Source organism: Arachis duranensis, chromosome 10 (assembly GCF_000817695.3).
Source record: "Arachis duranensis cultivar V14167 chromosome 10, aradu.V14167.gnm2.J7QH, whole genome shotgun sequence".
Taxonomy (NCBI): Eukaryota; Viridiplantae; Streptophyta; class Magnoliopsida; order Fabales; family Fabaceae; genus Arachis; species Arachis duranensis.
In genome coordinates this window covers 83,500,616-83,518,180 of record NC_029781.3, presented here as the reverse complement: position 1 = coordinate 83,518,180, position 17,565 = coordinate 83,500,616, and the positions used below count along the sequence as shown (strand labels likewise).

General features: G+C 36.0%; 2 pseudogenes; one reads left to right on the top strand and one right to left on the bottom strand.

Moving 5' to 3' along the window:
- Positions 1-4,689: 4,689 nt before the first annotated feature.
- Positions 4,690-6,059, top strand: LOC107470524 (3-ketoacyl-CoA synthase 4-like; annotated as a pseudogene).
- A 5,373-nt stretch (positions 6,060-11,432) lies between these two features.
- Positions 11,433-14,404, bottom strand: LOC107470523 (3-ketoacyl-CoA synthase 4-like; annotated as a pseudogene).
- Between the last annotated feature and the right edge of the window lie 3,161 nt (positions 14,405-17,565).

Genomic DNA, 17,565 nt, shown 5'->3' with positions numbered 1-17,565 from the left:
GAGGTACATTTCAGAAAGCTTTTGTAACCCGATTAAGCTTAAGCATCGCTTACCATCCTTAAACAGATGGTCAATCCGAGAGGACGATCCAAACACTAGAGGATATGTTGAGAGCTTGTGTTTTGGACCAACCGGCGAGTTGGGATCGGTATATGCCATTAATAGAGTTTGCATACAATAATAGTTATCATGCGAGCATTGGAATGGCTCCGTATGAGGCCTTGTATGGGAGAAAATGTCAATCTCCGCTATGTTGGTATGAAGCTGGAGAGAAAAGCTTGTTGGGGCCGGAAATGATAGCTGAGACTACTGAACAAGTCAAGAAAATCCGAGATAGGATGCTTACGGCGCAGAGTCGTCAAAAGAGTTATGCCGATCAGAGGCGAAAGCCCTTAGAATTTGAGGAAGGAGACCATGTCTTCCTTAAGGTTACTCCGACCACGGAAGCAGGTAGGGCGATTAAAACAAAGAAGTTGAATCCTCGATACATTGGTCCATTTCAGATCCTGGAGAGAATTGGACCAGTGGCGTATCGAATGGCTCTACCACCACACCTTTCGAACCTGCACGACGTGTTTCACGTGTCGCAACTTCGGAAGTACACTCCTGATGCTAGCCATGTGTTAGAACCTGAGTCGGTTCAGTTAAGGGAAGATTTGACGCTTCTAGTGGCTCCAGTCAGAATTGATGATACTAGTATCAAACGGTTGCGTGGAAAAGAGGTTTCATTAGTCAAAGTGGCATGGAGTCGAGGCGGTGTTGAGGAACACACTTGGGAACTTGAGTCGAAGATGCGAACGAATTATCTGCACTTATTCTCAGGTATTTGCATTTGAATTTTGTGGGCAAAATTCCCAATTAGGTGGGTAGAATGTAAAACCCGGTTAATTAACGGCTAATTAACCCATAAATGAGAATTTATTCTAGAAAGCCCAAAATGTGATTTTTGTGGCTAAATGTGATAGAGGAGATTGAAACGAGAATTTTGGTACCAATTTTATAGAATTCGGACCAAGATTGGACCGAACGGGGCGAATCGGGCCAACCGGACCCAAAGTGGGCCCTTGGCCCAACATAACTAAACCAAAACCCTAGTTTTCAGCACTCTCTCTCCTCATTAGCCACACACACACGCTGAAAAAGAGAGAAAATGGGGGAAGAACACTCTCTCAAACTTCTATCTCTCACTTGATCTTCAAACCACCATAACTTTTGATCTAGAGCTCCGATTGCCGCTCCATTTGTGGCCACGCGTTCACCGCGATTAGCTCTACAAAACTCATACAATTAATCTTGAGGTAAGCCATGTTTTGCTCTTCGAATTTCCAGCTTTGATTTCGAGTTTCATGAGCAAAAATGTTGAGATTTTGAGCTCTTTGATGTTATAGGACCCAACTCTCTTGAAGGAGAAGATTAATCTTATTTCCTTGGACCTTGGGTGTGGTAAGATTCTCAACCCTAGTATAATTTGTAGTTCTATGATGTTTGGGTATTGAGATGTTGTATATGGGTATGATGATTGTGGCTTAGGTTGTGTATATGTGAATGTTGGAGCTTGATTGGTGACTTTGAAAAGCTTGAAAAGGATTTGGTGGTGAAAAATCTGTTCTTGGAGTTGTTGAGGCCTTAAGAGCTTGAGGAAAAGTGGTTTGGAAGTGCTCCGGTTGAGCTTGAGAAATCGGCTAAGGTATGATCTCGGTTTCCCGTATCTAATATGTAATGTGGTAGGAAATACTTAGGCTAGAGGCCCTAAGATAGACATTGAATTGTTGATGTTGTTGGATGGTTGAAATATATGATGTGGTCATATATGTGATGATGATTATTGATGCCTTGATGGTATGATGTATGAGAAATATGCATGTTGTGATATATGCTCGATGATTGGTTATGGTTGAATTGTGGGTTGAGCCATGTTGATGTTGAGTATGATATTGATTGTGTACAATGATGATTTATTGGAATTGGTGTTGTTGAAAATTGGCATGAGGAAGAGTATATGATATGTCAATGTGTTTGGGTTTGAACCACTTGGGTAAAGTGGGTTAAAATGATGGGATAGTGATTTTGTAAATTGTGGTAAAGTGTCAATGTGTGAGTTGAGGAGGCTTGATATTGAATTTGATATGTTTTGGTAGATTTCAAAGAAAAGGGATGAAATTGGCATGTTTTGATTGATTTTGAAAAGAACTGAAAATGGCTTGTTTTGAAAATGGCACTTTGAGGTTTTTATGAAAACTTGGTTTTTGGGCATACTTTGACGGGACATAACTTGGAATACAGATCTCCATTTTATGCCAAATCTATTTAGAAATGAAATTGGATCCGGGATGTCCATGCAGTTCGAAGAACGAGTGAAAAACGATTTAAAATGAGAAAGTTATGTCCGTCGGAAGATTGGGGGTTGAATCGGTGAATTCTGCAGCTTTTAACTTAGAAAAATTTTAGCAGAATAATCCCCCGCGCGTAGATGCACTTGGCGCGTACGCACCGTTCTTCTAGAAAGCGCCATCCATGTGTGCACGTGGTGTGCGCGGGCGCGCCGATGTGCTGCACACAATGCTCAGCCATTTTCCAGAGGGTTGTACCTGAACTGTGCCAGTTTTGTGCCTAGGACACGAGAGTACCCACGCGTACGCGTGGTTGACGCGTGCGCATCGATTGGCTAATTTTCAATCCACGCGTTAGCGTGCATGACGCATACGCGTCGATGAGTTTTGTGGCCATCCACGCGTGCGCGTGGAGTGCGCGTATGCGTGGCCCTGTTTTTATCCCAAAGTTGATTTTTGAGTTTTAAAAGCCAAATCTCATGCTTCTAAGCCTCTGATCTCACCATTTATGTCTTAAATCATTATGATATGCCTAGCAATAGGAAGAGGAGCTAGGGGATGTGCTAACTTGCGAGTGAAGCAAGGGAAAAATGAATGATCAATGAGGATCAAAGATGATTATGTGAGAGGCGGAGGGTGGTGGTGGAAGTGCTTGTTATGCCATGGGCCGAAAGACCGTAATTGTTAATGAAACGGCTGGTTATGGATTTAACCGTGAGCCGGGTGGCTGGTTATGGATTTAACCATGGGCCGGATGGCTGGATTATTGCCGTGTTACGGCGGAGCCATGATTATGGCTAAGAATAAATGCATATATGCTGTTGAATGAATTGTGAATGTTGCACTTCCATTATCGGATATGAGAGTTTTAATAATGAGAATTTAAAACTAAAATTTAGCTCTTTTAATATTTTTAAAAAATGAAAATTTAGAGAATTAAAATTTTTTGGGACAGAAATTAAAATTTTAATATATTTTTTTAAATATTTACTTTTAATTTTATAAATTCTAAATTTATTTTTTAATTTTAATATTTATCTTAAATTAAATATAATATTGAGACATAACTCAATTCAATATATTAACATTAAATATAATATAAAAATTTAATTTTATCTCTATTTATCAGTCTCTGACTTTCTGTATTTCAATTTCAGTCTATCAATCTGATTCTCCTTTTTATACGCAACCTTATAGATTTATTGTAATAGTGTGAATTAATTTTATAATTTTCTTTAATAAAAAATAAAATAAATAGTTGTGAATAATTATTATAGTAATTAATTAACTATTTAGCATTCATAGGTAACCTTTAATTGCTTTATTTATTAACACTGTAAATTATTTTATATTAATAAAAAAATTAAACCTAAAACTTTAAAGGGTATATGAATGAACTTGTGAATCAGTACAATGCTTTAGGAACTTCCAAGGACCCACCTTATAGTTGAAGGGCTACTAAAGCAAATAAAAAGGGATATAAAGAAGAGATGAAGAACAAATTAGACACAACAGGTTGAAGCATCCTGAAAAAAAGTGATGCCTTTTGCTTACCTTGTAAAATCATATCAAACAAGTCTTATGTATATGTGTGTCTTTCTATCTATTGAATACATGAGGTGTTTATTTTGATTTATGTTAGATGATTGCTACAAAAAGTTTGTCTAACTTACTAAAAAGGATTAAAAATTAATATTTAATTTTAAAAATATAAAAATAAATAATTATTAAATATTCAAAAATTGTCATAAAAAATAAATTAGACAAAAGTTAGACACCATAGAATTCACCTTTATATTATTTGCACTCATTTTTGTTAATTTTATAAAGTACGAGACTTAATTCTATATGACTGTGTTTAGTTTTGAGAATTGGATAAGATAAGATATTGAAAATAGGTGTTTGCTACGGTACGATGATAAATTAATACGTACCGATATGTTTAAAATGTGGACAAATAACAATAAAACAAGTTGAATTTATTTTCCACGTCAGCATTTAATTTTTTTTAAATATATAATATATCACCACTTTTGCTAAAACACCATTTTAATTAAATAAAAATAAAAAATAAATTTTATTTAATTTTAATAAAAAGACTTAAACATCCTTCCTTTATTTGATTAGACAAAAATACCCTTTGAATACCCCTATCTTAACAGCTTCTCCCCTTAACCCTAGCTTCTCCATCACCGCCGCAAGGACTGCCGCCGTCCGTCGCTCTCAGGCACTACCAACATCGTCTGGTCGTCCGTGCTTCTTCCTCCTTTAAGAATCGCAGCTTCTTCTTCCTCAACCTCGGCGCGTCAGTTTCTGGTATTCATCTGCTCCATCGCCCTCCTACCGCCGTCCGTCGGGCACTCAGTCACCATCGTCTTCGTCAGGTCGTCGCAGATTCTTCCAACCCACCACCGTCTTCTGAGTTGTGTTCGTCGCCTGACCTCTGTCTCCGTCACGATTCTGCCCCCCTCTTCTCACACTGCTCAGTAGAAAAATCCATCTCCATTCAAGTTTCCTTCCTTCGAGTTCAGAGAGCAGAAGCTCAACCAAGAAAAAAACCTTAGACTTCGACGGTCAGTATGTACCCGAAGCCATGCATCATATCCCTCCAATTCCTTCCATGGCTGCTGCAAGAGAAGAAGCTGAGAATGTTATGTTTGGTGCTTTGGATAATCTCTTTGCTAATACAAAGATTAAGCCTAAGGATATTGGTGTTCTTGTTGTGAATTGCAGTTTGTTTAACCCAACTCCTTCACTTTCTACAATGATTGTGAACAAGTACAAGCTTAGGGGTAACATTAGAAGCTTCAATTTAGGTGGTATGGGTTGTAGTGCAGGAGTTATAGCCATTGATCTTGCTAAGGACATGCTTCAAGTTCATAGGAACACTTATGCTGTTGTTATTAGCACTGAGAACATTACTCAGAATTGGTACTTTGGGAACAAGAAATCTATGCTGATCCCAAATTGTTTGTTCCGTGTTGGTGGTTCTGCTATTTTGTTGTCCAACAAAGGCTCTGTTAAGAGAAGAGCAAAGTACAAGCTTGTTCATGTTGTGAGGACTCATAAGGGTACTGATGATAAAGCTTTCAGGTGTGTGTATCAAGAACAAGATGATGATGGCAAAACTGGTGTTTCTCTCTCAAAGGATCTTATGGCTATTGCTGGTGGGGCTTTGAAGACTAACATCACAACTTTGGGGCCTCTTGTTCTTCCAATAAGTGAACAGCTTCTGTTCTTTGCTACTTTGGTTGTTAATAAGCTTCTGAATGCAAAAGTGAAGCCTTATATACCTGATTTCAAGCTTGCATTTGATCATTTCTGCATTCATGCTGATGGGAGAGCTGTGATTGATGAGCTTGAGAAGAATCTTCAGCTTCTGCCTATGCATGTTAAGGCTTCTAGAATGACACTTCACAAATTTGGGAACACTTCTTCAAGCTCTATTTGGTATGAGCTGGCATACACTGAAGCCAAGGGAAGAATGAGAAAGGGGAATAGGGTGTAGCAGGTTGCATTTGGAAGTGGATTTAAGTGTAACAGGACAGTGTGGCACGCACTTAGGCATGTCAAGGCTTCACCCTAGTCTCCTTGGGAAGATTGCATTCATAGGTATCCAGTGCAGGTTGTTACATAGCTTTAATTTCTGCTACTCTCTCTGGTACACATAGCATAAGCCAATAATCAATTCTATTCAAGGAGATAATAGATAATGTCTCAGCTGTTCAATCATCACTTTAGAAGCCTATTTTTGTTGTTATTTTTAATTATTCTAATGCTTCTGTTTTAGTTACTTAATCCTTAAATTAATATTTATGGTTCTCATGTTAAAGAGTAGTGTTTTATTTTTACATGTTGGTTACAACTTTTGTGGGACTTGGTTTCTAAAAAGGGATACTTTTAGTACTTAAAAGTTGTACATTTTGCAGATAACAAGGAAAAAGATTTTCCACATGAACAGTATTGCCAATTCATAGAGGGTGGCATCAAAATCTATTTTTTCCAATTAAGCTAAGCATTGTCAAAAGTGCAAGTGATAGTAACAAAAAAAGTTACAAATTTAACTCGGATAGATCATAGATGCATTATAGTCTCTAGATACTGTACGCAACAGCACATGGCCAGCCTTTGCAAACCATTCCTCTCTTTCTTTCTCTTTCCATCCTTTTTTTTTATTATTTTAACATTTTAGTATTTTATTTTATTAGAATAAGTGAAATTATTTTGTTATTATCAATTATATTTCTCTTTAGACAACAAAAAGTATTGGTATTTTTTTTATATGAAAAAAATATTGGTATTTTTGTTGAAAATGGGTGATAAAAGCTATATGACCCAATTTCTCTTTCAGTTAGTTGTACATATTCTTCATGTTAATTATATTTTTGTATTCTTTTATGTAAAAGCTATATGGACTTGGGTTTTTTCACAGTGAATAAAATGAGATTTTGACCCTGCATGCAATGTTCTAATGTTACAGTGAACCTAATCCATCATTGAAGGACAGAGTGTCTTTAGACTCATTAGCTAATTCTGTTGAGCAATTGACCTAAATAGTCCAATCTCTTGTTCAACGTTTGAAAAATAATGTCAGCTCTCCCTCTATGGTGTTTAATGTCTTTGGTTCCAATTCTAAGACTCTTAACCAACAAAGTAGTGCGTCGAATAATTCATTGTTGCTATGCTGTATTAAGAAGGCCAAGACAGATCTGTCCATTGCTAAAAAAAGAACAAATTCACTTGCTCCAATTAATATTCCTGGATTAGAGCTACCTCGTGTGAGTACTAAGTAATAAGTAGTTTATTATTATTATTATTATTATTATTATTATTATTATTATTATTATTATTATTATTAGCTCAATTAGAATTTTATTTGTTAACGGTGTTGTTGATTTGTTTAGCTATTTTTATTTATGTTAAATTATCTTTGGCAGCTACAAGGAGGATAAAGTAATTTTAGAGTTTACAGCTCACAGAGATGTATTCAGGAGCTTGATGCCAGAAAAGCCAATCGTTTCTCTTGTGCTAGACTTAGTTGCAGATATGATGAGCATAGAGTTGACCAGAGAAACTGGTTATTGGTTTTTACCCACAACTTTTGCGGTAAGTATATAGGAGTGTATACTAAAATAATATTGGTAGTTGTTATTTGTATTGCGCATATAAACTAGTGGCTGAAATAATGTAGCTGTCAGAGAAGACAAAATTGGATCCTAAAAGTCTGCCGCTTTGTATCACATATGTTTATTTGGGCAAAGTTGACTGCTTAAAAAGAGTAAGTTTATATCATTTTAAATTCATATTAGCAAATATTGGCATAAAATAATTTTAATAACTAAAATGACTTTCTCTTGATTAGGTCTTTATCCCTGTATCTGAAACTACTGACGAAGGTCATGAACACTGGTACCTCGTAGTGATTGATCGTGTTAAAGGACAAATCATTTTGCTAGACCCATTACCCATTGAGAAACAGCTCAAGCGAAAGAGGACAACCTTGAAATTAGTAACTATATTTTCCTTTTTTTTGTTAATTATCTACATATATGACTAAAAAAACAAACTCTAACATAGACATAAACAGGCCATTTATTTGGACGAGGTATTGGAAGATCGTTCATTCTATGACTTTGAGACCACTCTAAATCTGATTTCTTCACAATTTGAATTTGAAGAGCCGGAAGGCCTTCCGACCCTCGAAGCTGGATCGTAAGATCGTATAATTAGTAGTTATTGATATGAAATTCATGCAATTATATAATACTCTAATATAGCTTCCTCGATATGTAGGAGTGACGCGGCTGTGTGGGTTGCCAGTTGGATGATAACTTATTTTGAAGATGATTATTTTAACATAAAGGTAATGTTATGCACTAATCTTTTCCTTCGTTCTTTCTTTTATATTTAAGTAGTTAAGCCTAATGTGTAATTATTCAAATTTTATTAGGTGGATGATGGGGTTCGCATGAAGATTGTAGTCTCACTCGTGTTAAAGATTCATAATACGATCAGCTATACGGTCAAAAATAATGCCATTGAAAATCTTAATAAGCTGAATGATAATCACCATCATAACGATTATGAATTTCCTCAAGATTAGATTTGCAACATAGGATATTTATTATTATTTTTTTATTATTTTCTTGTGGGCATATGAGCCGTCTAGTGACATACGACATTATATTTTGTTTACGTTTGTGTTGGTATTTGTTTGCCAGATTATTTAATGTCTCCATTTGACTATGTATGAATTTATACTCTTTTGGAGATTGAAATTTAGTTCTTTTATACTCTTTTGGCTTTTGTGTTATTGAATGAAAGAGGAAGGTCCAATGCATGCCCTATGTTATCAGGAGTGGCTAAAGCTTCATCTGTAGAAATGTAAATATGAAAGAGTTAAAATGTAATCCAAACTCCTTTCCTATAGATGATTTTATGTGAATATCACAAAAAATTAAGTGTAGAATATACCTAAATCTTTTGAGGTTTCTGTCTTCTTTTTAATTGGAGAAGGTGGGTCTTCACTGTAAAATTACAGATCAAGAACAGAAACTGGACTTTGTTGTTCTGAATTAACTGTTATCATGACCGTAGCACTTTCCTTGCTTAGCTCCTTTGTAGCAGTCTGATCAATGAAAGAATATTAAACCCAGTACGTTATGCTTATGGGCAACCATTGTATAATGGGAGGAAGAAATACTTACATTTTTGATTCATGTGAGTCACCTGTTGAATGGAAATGCTGTTGTTGCTTTCAGAATGATCAGCTTGGGTGCCCTCTATGTCACGGTGAGAATCCATACTTCTGTTGCTGTCAACATTGGAGGAAATAACACCAACTTGATGCTTAAAGTTCCTCTTTTAACACCGGATCTTGCTGAAGCCTTCATTTTTTTGCTGCAAGGTACAAACTTTTTGCTTAGGAGTGGAACTTAGGGACAATGACTCTGATGATTGCTTGTGTTGTCTTTTTTTACTTTTGGACTCTGATGCTTGGTTTGTAGGTGAACGCTTCTCAAAACCGAACTTATTTTGTACTCTTGGGCTTCTAGTCTCTGCTGTATGGCTGGAGTTATTGATGTCCTGTCCATTGATGACCTGAGGGACTTTTGAGGCTTGCATTAATTTTGAAGTTTTCTTCATTTTACTCTTATCTGCAGAATGGAAGCGTTGACTAAAAGGATTCGTTAAACTGGTTCCTTTTGCTGTTTGACTTTCAATATAATCAAGCAATCTTCCATCTTTGGGATCATTGGTAGAAAACTTGATGCAGCCTGATTTGCCATTAGTCATTTCTTTGGTAGCGACATTGAATTTTATTGAGATTTGTGCTGGCTTCATGATGATAATTGGAAACTTTCTACCTCGGGGTGAACTTGAAATATCATCAGTGACAAATGTTGGGTTGGTCTGTTGTCTTGGGGTCTGTAGTTTCGAGCTTTCACTCAGACCTCTGTCAGAAGGGTAATTTGTTTCCTGGTCTCTTGTAATATCTAGTGAATCTTTGTATCTCTGCATTACTTCCAGAATCTGCTTAAGGGCTCTGAGATCCTTTCCTGAATTTTTAAACTGAAGATCTGCAATCCTTTTCTCAATTTCACCATATACAGAGTGGGAGGGTTTTGAAGCTGTTGTCAAAGTCTCACTTCCCTTGGAAACTTGTAAATCAGAATCTTGGCTTGCATCAGGTTGCCTCCATGGGATTGGTTCAAGTGAAAATCATGAATTTTCGATTAAGGCATTGTCCCTTCTAGAAGTCCCAAAGCACTGGTTTCTTGTTATGGGGGAAACTGGACTTTGGTGTTGGTTATATCCATCACTCATGCAAGACATCTGCGAAGAAGTATCACAAGCTTGTGTGCAATATGGGAGTTCTTCCAGTCCCATTAACTTTGCTACAACACTCGATGCTCTCTTAGGAGTTTCTGGTTCTTACTGCTGCTGCCTAAATATAACTGTATATAAATTTAAGTTGAGCATAAACAGGGAGCACTTTTATTTATCACAGAAATATGGGTGTCTATTGCTCAAAAGCTTTAAAATATTTGTGAAAAATCCCAAATCTTATATTTGATATATTATTGTTATTATTTGTAGAATCATGTATCACTTGGGAATGTATAAATTCTTCTAGGCTTTATAAGAACTTCAAGTGTTCAACACTTATAGGTAAACAAATCATTGAAAACCCAGAAACAGGAGAAACTTTTTTTTGATGCATATGTTTGTAGTTTTTATGCTTCAGCTTCATATGTTGTGATTGTGTTGGTGAAAGTGCATATTTTTAGATTTTGTTTTGCATTTGCTTTGATTACTATACACATTATTGATTTATTTAATTGCATTGGCAGCTGTCTCACTTGAAAATTCGAACCCAAAAACCAAGAGCATTGCTGAAGTTAGTTTCATGTGGGAGATGTATCTCTTCAAAATCTCCAAGATAGTTTTGAAAATCACTCAGAGGATCCATCCCACTGCCATTGTAATTTGTATTTGCCTGTATTTAGGCCAGTTCTTTTCCTCCTCGTGTTATAGGGTCCAATTTCATAAGGCCAATCCTTATTTTCATTTAGTCTAATAGAAAGCATATAGTTATATATCTAATGAAGAAAAATTAGGAATGTAGTTAATGTAGTTATTCCATTTTAGCGATAATATGTTGTATATTTTTCCTTCCAGGCATAAATTTGATGAGAAATTTAAATTTAGATTCAATTCAAAATTTTATTAACTACTGTGGCAGTATCTTTTATTGGAGCTCTATTAACTAGTCTCAATTATTGCTTTGGTTGTTCTGTTGAACAGAAAATGTAAGCAAGAACTTGTCTTATTTCAAGACAAATCTGTGAGTTCAGTCTTGTGTCTTGAACCCATTTTTGTTAATTTGGTTTTATATCATATTGAGTAATGATAGAGGACTATAAAAGCGTGCATATAAACAGTGGAGTTAGATGACTCAAAATTACCCACTGAGTTTTTTTCAGAATCTATACTCCCCTTTTACAATATTTAACATGACTCAGAATTAGATGAACAAAATTAAAGAGTTACATTTATTACATAAATCAAAAACCAGGATTAAAAGGGATTAAGAATAGACTGTAATAAAATGCGAGTCAATCAGAAAATGGTTTGGACAAACTTTGCAGATTGAGCTCTTGCTTTTAGAGTATTCTTCTTTGATCTCGCCTCCTGTATCTTACTCTCCAGAAGCTACAGGCAATTAACAAAGCAAAAATGGGATAAACTTACATTACTAGTTATAACAAAAAATTTCTGCACTATAATTAAAATAGTCCAACCATTTTCAACAGCTTATAAGATTCTGGGAAGATGCAATTTCTTACAAAAACAAAGTTACTGGCACACTATAAATTTTGGTTTCCAAGCATACCAAAAACAAAGCTGTTGCTCTTTTTCTTTAAAAAAAAAACAAACAAAACATAAAAAAACTGGAAGGGCAGAACAAAGTTTGTTTCTAAGTATAAGCATAGTCCAGAAGGAAATAAGAATTAATTTCAGCACAAGAAGATATCCCAGAACTTGTTACCTCAGGTACATAATGCATCAACATATTTTCAATGCCGGATTTCAAAGTCACCGAAGAGCTTGGGCACCCACTACATGCTCCTTGCATCTTAAGTTTTACTATTCCAGTATCCCTAGATAAAAACCACAATAAATAAATTAACTTGGTACAAATATAATTCTATAGTGCCCGTAGTTGGATGCTCTTCCTAAAAGTTTCATCCTTGTGCTTCAAAACCAAAATAACAAACTATTAAGAACTTACGGATCAAATCCTCGATATTCAATGTCTCCACCATCATCTTGAACAGTCGGCCGAATACGAGTCTCCAACAATTCCTTGATCATTGCAACAGTTTCAGAATCATCATGTACAAAACACATGCATACTACCATTAGTTTAGGCCTCTCAAATATTGTTGAGTACATACTCATATGTACTCCAAGGTTAAAACATTTTCATACTACAAGGTACTTAGATTAGTTAGATACAAGTATAGAGTATGTTAAGGAAAAAACCATCTGAACTGATTAGGTGGGGCACAAGGTAGTGAATGCCAATTTAGTGGGGAAATGGTGCCTTTACATCAAACCCAAGAAGAACAAAAAGAAAAAAAGAAAGGTACAGGAACAGAGACAGGTTTTCTTCCAGTTGGCACAACAAAAAAAATTACCAGAAGGAAAAACGATGCCTAACTTAGCAAAATGTTTGATGACTACAGTGATTAACCAAACTTAGTAGCATCTCATACATGATAGCAAGGCTTAGCTTAATTGGAAAAAAGCTAGAATGCATCTATGATCTATCTGAGTTAAATTTGTAACTTTCTTTGTTACTATCACTTGCACTTTTGACAATGCTTAACTTAATTGGAAAAAAGAGATTTTGATGCCACCCTCTATGAATTGGCAGTACTGTTCATGTGAAAAATCTTTTTCCTTGTTATCTGCAAAATGTACAGCTTTTAAGTACTAAAAGTATCCCTTTTTAGAAACCAAGTCCCACAAAAGTTGTAACCAACATGTAAAAATAAAACACTACTCTTTAACATGAGAACCATAAATATTAATTTAAGGATTAAGTAACTAAAACAGAAGCATTAGAATAATTAAAAATAACAACAAAAATAGGCTTTTAAAGTGATGATTAAACAGCTGAGACATTATCTATTATCTCCTTGAATAGGATTGATTATTGGCTTTTGCTATGTGTACCAGAGATAGTAGCAGAAATTAAAGCTATGTAACAACCTGCACTGGATACCTATGAATGCAATCTTCCCAAGGAGACTTGGGTGAAGCCTTGACATGCCTAAGTGCCTGCCACACTGCCCTGTTACACTTAAATCCACTTCCAAATGCAACCTGCCACACCCTATTCCCCTTCCTCATTCTTCCCTTAGCTTCAGTGTATGCCAGCTCATACCAAATAGAGCTTGAAGAAGTGTTTCCAAATATGTGAAGTGTCATTCTAGAAGCCTCAACATGCATATGCAGAAGCTGAATCTTCTCAAGCTCATCAATCACAGCTCTCCCATCAGCATGAATGCAGAAATGATCAAATGCAAGCTTGGAATCAGGTATATAAGGCTTCACTTTTGCATTCAGAAGCTTCTTAACAACCAAAGTAGCAAAGAACAGAAGCTGTTCACTTATTGGAAGAACAAGAGGCCCCAAAGTTTGTGATGTTAGTCTTCAAAGCCCCACCAGCAATAGCCATAAGATCCTTTGAGAGAGAAACACCAGTTTTGCCATCATCATCTTGTTCTTGATACACACACCTGAAAGCTTTATCATCAGCACCCTTATGAGTCCTCACAACATGAACAAGCTTGTACTTTGCTCTTCTCTTAACAGAGCCTTTGTTGGACAACAAAACAGTAAAACCACCAACACGGAACAAACAATTTGGGATCAGCATAGATTTCTTGTTCCCAAAGTACCAATTCTGAGTAATGTTCTCAGTGCTAACAACAACAGCATAAGTGTTCCTATGAACTTGAAGCATGTCCTTAGCAAGATCAATGGCTATAACTCCTGCACTACAACCCATACCACCCAAATTGAAGCTTCTAATGTTACCCCTAAGCTTGTACTTGTTCACAATCATTGCAGAAAGTGAAGGAGTTGGGTTAAACAAACTGCAATTCACAACAAGAACACCAATATCCTTAGGCTTAATCTTTGTATTAGCAAAGAGATTATCCAAAGCACCAAACATAACATTCTCAGCTTCTTCTCTTGCAGTAGCCATGGAAGGAGTTGGAGGGATATGATGCATGGCTTCGGGTACATATTGACCGTCGAAGTTTAAGGTTTTTTCTTGGTTGAGCTTCTGCTCTCTGAACTCGAAGGAAGGAAACTGGAATGGAGATGGATTTTTCTACTGAGCAGTCTGAGAAGAGGGGGGCAGAATCGTGACGGAGACAGAGGCCAGGCGACGAACACAACTCAAAAGACGGTGGTGGGTTGGAAGAATCTGCGATGACCAGACGAAGACGATGGTGACTGAGCGCCCGACGGATGGCGGCAGGAGCGCGATGGAGCAGATGAATACCATGAATTGACGCCCCGAGGTTGAGGAAGAAGAAGCTGCGATTCTTGAAGGAGGAAGAAGCACGGACGACCAGACGACGATGGTAGTGCCTGAGAGCGACGGACGGCGGTAGTCCTTGCGGCGGTGGTGGAGAAGCTAGGGTTTAGGGGAGAAGCTGTTAAGATAGGGGCATTCAAAGGGTATTTTTGTCTAATCAAATAAAGGAAGAATGTTTAAGTCTTTTTATTAAAATTAAATAAAATTTATTTTTATTTTTATTTAATTAAAATGGTGTTTTAGTAAAAGTGGTGATATATTATATATTTAAAAAAGAAAAAATTAAATGCTGACGTGGAAAATTAAATTTCACTTGTTTTATTGTTATTTGTCCACATTTTAAACGCATTGGTACATATTAATTTATCATCGTACCGTAGTAAACATCTTGAAAATAAAATATAAAAGACAAAAACACAAAAATTAGTATTTTTATATTTTATTTTATAATAAATTAAAATAAATTATAAAAGTCTAATTTATTTTTATTTTTTTATTCAAAACATCTAGAAAGAAAAATATAATTTTTATTTAATTATATTTCTTCTATTGAATATAATTTTGTATTTCTGTATCTGTATCTTAATATCCAAATATACAAACAAACGCAACCTGTATAACGACATAGATTATATAACGAGTATAAGAACAAAATAATTTAACAAGTGCTTGTTCATCCATTCCTCTAATTGCACTTTCATTCTAATTAAGAACAATGATCACATCTTTTTCTATTTGCAATGAAACAGTGATAATGAATATATATCATCATTAATTGGCATACCCATCACACATGATGGCCAAATTTGCTATTATTTTGCTATTATTTTGTTTGCCTCAAAATGTTTATAGAAAGATATAATCAAATATCTTTCATTAATATTCGTCTTTTTGATATGTTCCTTATAAATATACTTTGGTTTAATTGCGATTCGATGAATCATGACGGTTTATTTGCCCATTTGTTGAAATAAATGTTTGAAATTTAAATTTTTTTTATGTATATAACAATTTATTAATCGGTGACAAATTTTGAAATAAAATTTAGATTGACAGCGAATTAATTCTTAATTAATAGAACTAGAAAATACAGTAAACAACTAAAAAACAAAAAAATGATAAGTTCTTTATTTTTTAATAGATAATCTTGGTTTAGTTAAGTGTCATATTACTCTTAATGACTTAATGAGATAATAATCAGCACTAAATTTCTTTGAACTTTTCATTCATAATTTTTTGGTTAATTTATTTTAGTTATTAAATACTTTTTATTTTTTTAAAAAATAACAAACTATAGACATTTTAAAGCGAATGAAAGAATGACCATCTATACTATCTGGTTCGTCTGAATACTGGGGAGGCCGAGTTTAAGCGCTTCCGGGTTAGTCATCAACCGAAAGGAAGAGCTTTACGTCGGCCAAGATCAAACACCGCGGCGGGAATATCTGCAAAAGATACTCCGATGCTCAAGTTAGTGATAATATTAAGAGAGAGAGAGTAGTTAAGTGAGAGTGAATAAGTGAATGTGAAAACTGGTAGTGGAACCTGATCCTCAGCCGAGAATATTAGTTCGGCTTTATAGGGATTGTTTTACCGTTTCCTATGGATAAGTCTTAGTTTGTAGGTTGGTTATGATATTCTGTTTTGGTGATTAGGTTTTGTTGAGCACGTGTCTTATTATTCGAATGGGTGAGGCCGAGCTTATCTGCTCACGTTCCGAGCTTGGTTGACGTGATGCCAGCCTCAGAAATTTGCGTGCCGAGTACTTTGGGTGACCGAGGATATGGGTGACGTATCATAGCCCCCAAGCTTACCTTGGTTTAGACAGGACTAAGGCGAGCTTGTACACCCTGGATGGCGAAGTCCTCGGTCGCTATATTTGTTGTGTATGTTCCTTACAGCCCCCGAGCTCGTCTTAGTTTTGGCACGTTGTTTTTTGAAACTGTCTGTAGCATTTAATGCCTGCGTTGTTCTTCGTGCATTAATGAATGATTGATTTGATTGTGCTGCGAGTTTCAAGGAGTCCCTGACCGTTTGATTTGCTGATTGTTGATCGTGGGTTTTCTGATGGTTTGGATCAAAGGGTAACGTTTCATATGTAACTGCTTTTTCACTATGTAATAAACGTGCTTGCTTTCCCTAGTTTTTTTGTGTTAGGTACTTTTGCGTTTTGGAGAAATGAGCAAGAAAGGTGAGTGATAATTCATGTCTTCATTTCTTCCTTCTTCCTTTCTTAATTTTGGTTCTCTGTACCTTGTTTTATGGAAGATAAAAAGCCTGATGTGGGTGAGGGGGATTTGTATGGTTGGGTTGATTCTAGGGTTAAGGAGTATGTGTCTCATATTAGTGATAAGGAGTCCGTTGACGTGCTGGGTTCGAATGTTTGGGTTAGGAGCGGTAGTGATATAAGGATATAAATACTTCCTTGTGATGTTGGTGACCGGGTTTTCCATTGCCGTGATGACTGGGCTTACTTCTATATGTACAGTTGTTTGTTTACTGAGTTGGGAGTTAGGGTTCCTTTTACTGACTTTGAGTGTGGTGTGCTTTACTGGTTAAACTGTGCTCCTAGTCAACTTCACCCGAATTCCTAGAGGTTTGTAAGGGCCTTTGAGGTGTTGATGAAATTCCTTGAGCAGCCGCCCTCTCTTCGGTTGTTCTTCTCTTTGTTCCAGGCTAAAGGGGTTAACCGAGGTCTTTGGGTTAATCTTAGTAGTTATCCTCGTCGTGCTATTTTCGGTCTTTACAAGTCTTCTTTTAAGGATTTTAAAACCATGTATGTTAAGGTGAGGAGTGTGCCCGAGGAGTTTCCTTTCTATCTGAATGAGTATCTTGTTGAGAAGTTCCCTCTATCTTGGTGTTCCAAATCTATGCAAGCTCTAGATGTAGATGATAGGTCGGTTGATGATCAACTTATGATGGAGTTTCTGTTTGAGAAGTTGGGCCCAAAGGGATTATTATCTGTGTCCGAGTTGTTAAAATGGGATTCTGATAGATTGGCTGTTCTGAAATATCTAGGTAAATTAGTTTGTTTTTTATTTGTTGTTGTCTTGTCCTTGTTTGTTCTTATTCTGTTGGCCTTTCGTACAGGTGACAAGGCACCGACAATTA